Raw genomic sequence first — 5,653 nt, 5'->3', positions numbered from 1 at the left:
AAGGGCAGTACCTAAATTTGTTCAGATTCATAGCCTTTTGCTTTTTGACTTATTGGTAGTGAATTCACACAACTACTTGGGGTTCAGGGTCCCTTGACCTCTTGGGCTCGGTAGGCTCATTCAGTAATCCATCCTTGCTCACATGCCAAAAATGTTTTGGGGCTCCAATCTAGACTTCTGGCCCCATGTGCTTGGTAAACCAATGTATTAATATAGTTATTTACACCAACCCTGTCACCTTTTAATCTTAGAGGGTACTAAAATCACAGATTTTTTTGAAACATTCACATTCAAAGTGAAGCACTAAGGGTGGTTTACTGAAGTTGAATTGACAAATAACAAAATACAACAGCATTTGTATTTGTTGTAAACAAGTACATCAGTTTAATGACTTGTTTTTCAACAGATTTGCTGAACAAATCCGCAAATGTGCATTAAATGAGCAATTTTCAACTACAAAATAAAAACAAAATAGACAAACATTAATATTAAAAAATAAAATGTCCCAAAAAATAGATAATTATTCCTACTTCGTTCCTGGTTTTTAGGCATCTGCAACTCTGCAGTGGACAAATCTGCAATGATTAAATAAATACATAAATAAATAAAACGATGTTAAATGTGTCGTGTCATATTAACAGGCTATGTAACCATTTGCCATCAAGAAAACCTCACCTTCTGGTAGGTAGAGTTAGGTAGAGGTAGAGATGTGCTCCAAAGGACTTCAACAGTGTCTCTGAAAAAAAAAAATATTGCATAAGTGCATAGTTGATCGAGCAGAATGAGTTTATTTTGCTATCATTACTTACACTCAAATAACAAGCAATTCCACATGTAACAATTCATATTCTATTGGCAAATGAGGCATACTCAAAAGAGTATACTTAATTGCAGTATGGTGAACGCTTAACATGGTGATCTACTGCAGCCTAAATATTAGGGTAGCACCGCTACATCACTTGCCACTATCTTAATCAAATGTAAATTTATTTTCATCACAGAAGTCTCCCCACCCAACATGGTATATTTTCTCAAACACTACCATCTCTCTCCAAAGATCTTAGAGCAGAGCGGACGTACTGTTCCATCTTTGCCTATGAAGCTGGAACGTTACCGATGCCCAGAGTCGCGCTAGTTGGGTTGGGACTGGGAGCCTGGGCTTAGTCTGTTGTTGCTATCAGACTTACCACTATGTCACATATTATAGAGCAGTAATAAACTATCAACACTTTCAGGTGCGAAAATCAGAAACAATCCCTCTGTGGTAAATTTGCCTTCAGCTACGTTTTCATGTAGCTACTGTAGTGCTAATGTCCACTTCAGTCAGCTAGCTAACTTTAATTTACGACATAATAAGCCCACCTAGAGCTAGGGTACATGCTTGATTGAACATCCAAAACAATCCCAATATCCTTGACATCTGAAATACATCTAGATAAATATATATTAATGGGAGACATTTCTCTGTTGATGGCGGAGATTTAGCTCTGGTGATGGCTTATATTAGATCATGACAGCTAGCTAGCTACCTCAAGCACAAAACATACTGTAAATAATCATGCAAAACATACCTGTATCTTGCTCGTTTTTCTCCTCTGTCATTTTCTTCGTTCTGTTTTCGGCACCAGAGGGATACGTCCTTTTTTGTGACTTGTCTGAACATTACCGTCTCTTCCGATTGTTGAACTTGATGCAGTGTCTGCACGAATTGTATATGCACCCAAGGTGTCTACTTTATGCGCGTGACTCAAAGGCTGGCAGACACAGTAGCAGTAGGCAGGCATATTAATCATGAAATCATAATTTTCTTGATTTGAATGATAATTGTTTCATTTATTCATTCATTGATGTCACTTGTTTACGTTATTTATTATGTAAAAAAAAAAAAGAAACTCGATTGGGGGCCCCCTGGTGGCCAGGAGGCCCCAAGCAGCCGCTTAGTTCGCTTATGCCTCGGGCCGGCCCTGGTCATACGTATGATTACTGTGAATGTGTGTGTGTGTGTGTGTGTCTGTTTGTGCACATGTGTGCACATGAACTGGGTTAACATGACCCCTGGAGGCAAATATACGGAAAAAATGGTCATCCTAGGTCCTACAGTTCTCAAGATATTCACAGAGAACTGTGTCTGGCCTACCCTCCTTTCGGGGGGTCCAGTCCAGCGGGGGGGCTACAGATCAAAACGAAAAATGACAGTTCCATGCTATCCATGTGGGGGTACATGCCCACCAAGTTTTGTGTACCCCGGTCTTTCAGTGTCCCGGGAATCCTTGTTGGTGTACGTCACTAAATGTACACATAAATTGTTTTATTGTAAGGCCCCCCATGAACGAAAGTACACAAAACTTGGCATGCATTCGGAGGGTGTCATAATGATCCTACACTTCCAATTTCATGCAGTTTTGACTATGTTAGGTCACAGATACCTGCGATTACAACACCTCATTTTTACTTTTTTGTGTTTAACTAGGTGGCGCTATACATGAAATGAGTGGTTATGGAATGGGTTGACATGGCCCCTTGAGATCAACATACAAAAAAAAAATGGTCCTCCTAAACCTTACGGTTCTCGAGATATTCACAGAAAACTGTGTCTGCCCTACCCTCCTTTCGGGGGGTGCAGTCCAGCGGGGGGGCTACAGATCAAAACGAAAAACGATGGTTCCATGCTATCCATATGGGGTTACATGCCCACCAAGTTTCGTCTACCCCGGTCTTTCACTGTCCCGGGAATCATTGACGGAAATTTGGACATGCGAAAAAGAAAAAAAAAAAAAAAAAAAAAATCTGACTAAACCTATATGACCGCCGCTTCGCTGCGCGGCGGTCATAATAATTTGTAAACTCTATAATAGGCTATGTATTCATTCAAAATAAGCTACACACAATACACATGATTTCCTGCGGGCAGCCAGAATATCTGATGCGTTAGTTTCGTTGAAGTATAGGCTAGGTAGAAGGCTGCGTAAACATGGAAAACTGGCTAAAAACAGGGACACTGTCCAAAAGGCCTGATTAAAGCGAGAGCTTTTTAAAGAGGAGAAGCGAGAGAAACAGAGCAGGACACAGGTAACGATGGGATGGGGGGCAGACTAATGAAGGTGGAGGTGGAGCGCAGGAGGATAAAAGAAAGAACGAGACAGAAAAGACTGTGCGAAGAAAACGAAAGTATGATGAGGCATATAGCCCTAGGCTTCACGTGGATTGGGAGACAGACTGCCCAAAGCCACAGTGCATGGTTTGCAGTGAGGTGCTATCTAACCAGTCTAATGTGGTTCTCCACACTGTTTTTTTTGCGTGAGAGCTCATAGAACAGTTGCACATTTTGATTTTGTTATCATGCATCAATAGAATGTGTTACTTTTTTATGTGTTGGATGGTGGGGGTACGCGAGCCGAGTCAGGATGTAGAAGGTGGTCCGCGGGGAAAAAAGTTTGGGAACCGCTGGTATAAGTCATTACACTGGGGCAGTTCATGTTTATAGTTCTTAACAGACGTTTTTGTTCAGAGCGATTTACAATGGGAACAATAAACATTGTCCTAACTTGTTATGACAAAAACGAATGACACTTAATAACAAAAGTGTTATGTCATAAACGTTTATGACTTGTTTATGACACGTTCATGACAGTGTCATGTCACTCTTATGTCGATACTGACAAGTAAAGTGTAACCCAATAAACATAAACATATGCAAACTGCTACTCTATCAGGGGAATTCATTCGTTAGATACAAGGTAAACAGATGAGTCTTTAGACACTTTTAAAGATCCCAAACTATCGCTACAATGAGGTGCATTATCATTCCACCAACGAGGAATGATATCATTCCACCAACGAAGAATATAGTCTTGACGGTGACCTTTTAGTGTTGATGGAAGGCCAAGGTAGCAGACGGTCATCAGAGGACAGCTGTGGGCGAGAGGGGATGTACAGCTGGATCATGGAATTAAGATGGCAAGGCACAGATCCAGTAAGTTTAATAAAGGCCTAAGTGAGGGATTTGTATATAATTCTGCATGAGAAGTTGTGTAGCACATTGTGTCAGATAAGGTCTGATCTTCTGATTTTTTTGATTGTGAAGTAGACACACCGTAAATGTGAAACCTACAAGGTTTAACCCATTATAAGAATCTGGCCTATTATCAGTTCATTAAATCAAATCTAGTGAAGTATGTGAAATGTCATCACCCCGGATGTGCGCTGACTACGTGAGAAGTGAGTAAATAACGATGACAGACCTACCCGTTGATGATTATTACAAAGATACAAAATTGTGACCTTAATAGTACCTTCAGGGAACATTCCCGAAAGGTTACCATTTTAAGGTTACTACCTCAAGGGAAGGTTCTAGGAACATTCGATAAAGGTTACAAAATCTAAACATAATATAACCTTCTGAGAACACAAAGGTCCGCTGCAGGTTACAGAAAACAACTTTAAGAAAACGTTCTAGGAACGTTGGCTGAAGGTTACACACATTGAAACCTTTAGAGGATGTTATGTGCCTGAAGCGCATCCAAGACAGAGAGCATCCTGGTCTGTTTTGCTAAATCAAACAAACAGTTTTCAGTGTAGGTGGGTTTATATCTCTTTTCTCCCGAACTTAATTAATCAGTTTAGTCAGTGTATCTAGGAACAGGAGCGTCATGGCAGAGTCAGTGCCCCTCAAAAAGGAACATTTAAGACCCATTTCACATCAGACTACACAAAAGTGTACCCAATTGTTTCATAAGAGTAAAACATAATGATAGTCTTGCACACTGCACTGTTTGTAACAGTGACTTTAGCATTGCTCACGGCGGGTTAAATGATTGCAAAAGACTTGTTGAGGTGAGTTTAACAAGTGTAATTTCATTTGCATATTACTCAGGCCTATACTAGATGGCTAGTTGCCAAGGCTACATGAAAAGGCCAAACTACCAAAATCTACATATTTTACTAATACAATTTCTATCAATAGGCCTTCCTTATTTGGTGTACTTACTAGACATTATTGAACAAACATCTGAATTTCAGTATCTAAGTTGGTTAGGTCGGGATGTCTGCTATACATTGTTGACATTACTGTTAAAATGCACTTCCAGTATAGTGAGTATTGACAAAACCGGTTATCATTTTTATGTTAAGGCGGTGGGGGTGTTGTCGGCAGCTGCTGAAAGTAACTAATAAAGTAACTTGTAATCTAACTTAGTTACTTTTAAAATCAAGTAATCAGTAAAGTAACTAAGTTACTTTTTAAAGGAGTAATCAGTAATCAGTAATCAGATTACTTTTTCAAGGTAACTGTGGCAACACTGAGCGTAAATGCGTAAAGTTACACTGCAAAATATATGTGTTGTGTGTGCAGAACATTCCCCAAAACAACAAAAAACAGTGCAGTGTCTGTGCTGTGTGAGAGGCAATTCTAATCGCCTTACAGAATTGTGGAAAATAGAAGGGAATGGAATGCCAAGCTATCTTATCCCTGTGGCGATGTGTCGCTGTGGCATTGCCATTATGATGTCACCTGAGGCCTTGGAGGGCCAGATTATCGTCTGTTGTGAAATGTTTACAGCAGGCTACATCCCCTAAATAGATCCTGTCTATCTGCGGATAAGACTTTATGGCTTTTTATGGGAGAAAGATGGACTGACGCAATAGCACCAATGCG

General features: G+C 40.1%; 1 long non-coding RNA gene across 1 annotated transcript; it reads right to left on the bottom strand.

Annotated features, from left to right (window-relative positions):
- Window positions 1-506: 506 nt before the first annotated feature.
- LOC143131673 (uncharacterized) lies at window positions 507-1,734 on the bottom strand. Its single transcript, XR_012988164.1, has 3 exons — window positions 1,572-1,734; window positions 676-736; window positions 507-575 (listed from the first exon to the last, which is right to left on the bottom strand). It is a non-coding gene; the product is annotated as an uncharacterized LOC143131673 (long non-coding RNA).
- Window positions 1,735-5,653: the final 3,919 nt, after the last annotated feature.

Source organism: Alosa pseudoharengus, unplaced genomic scaffold (assembly GCF_046254945.1).
Source record: "Alosa pseudoharengus isolate Yale_2024_CS ecotype anadromous, Long Island Sound unplaced genomic scaffold, YU_APseudo_1.1 YU_APseudo_1.1_scf_18, whole genome shotgun sequence".
Lineage (NCBI taxonomy): Eukaryota > Metazoa > Chordata > Actinopteri > Clupeiformes > Clupeidae > Alosa > Alosa pseudoharengus.
The sequence above is the reverse complement of the archived record's forward strand: the minus strand, read 5'-3'. Positions and strand labels throughout refer to the sequence as shown.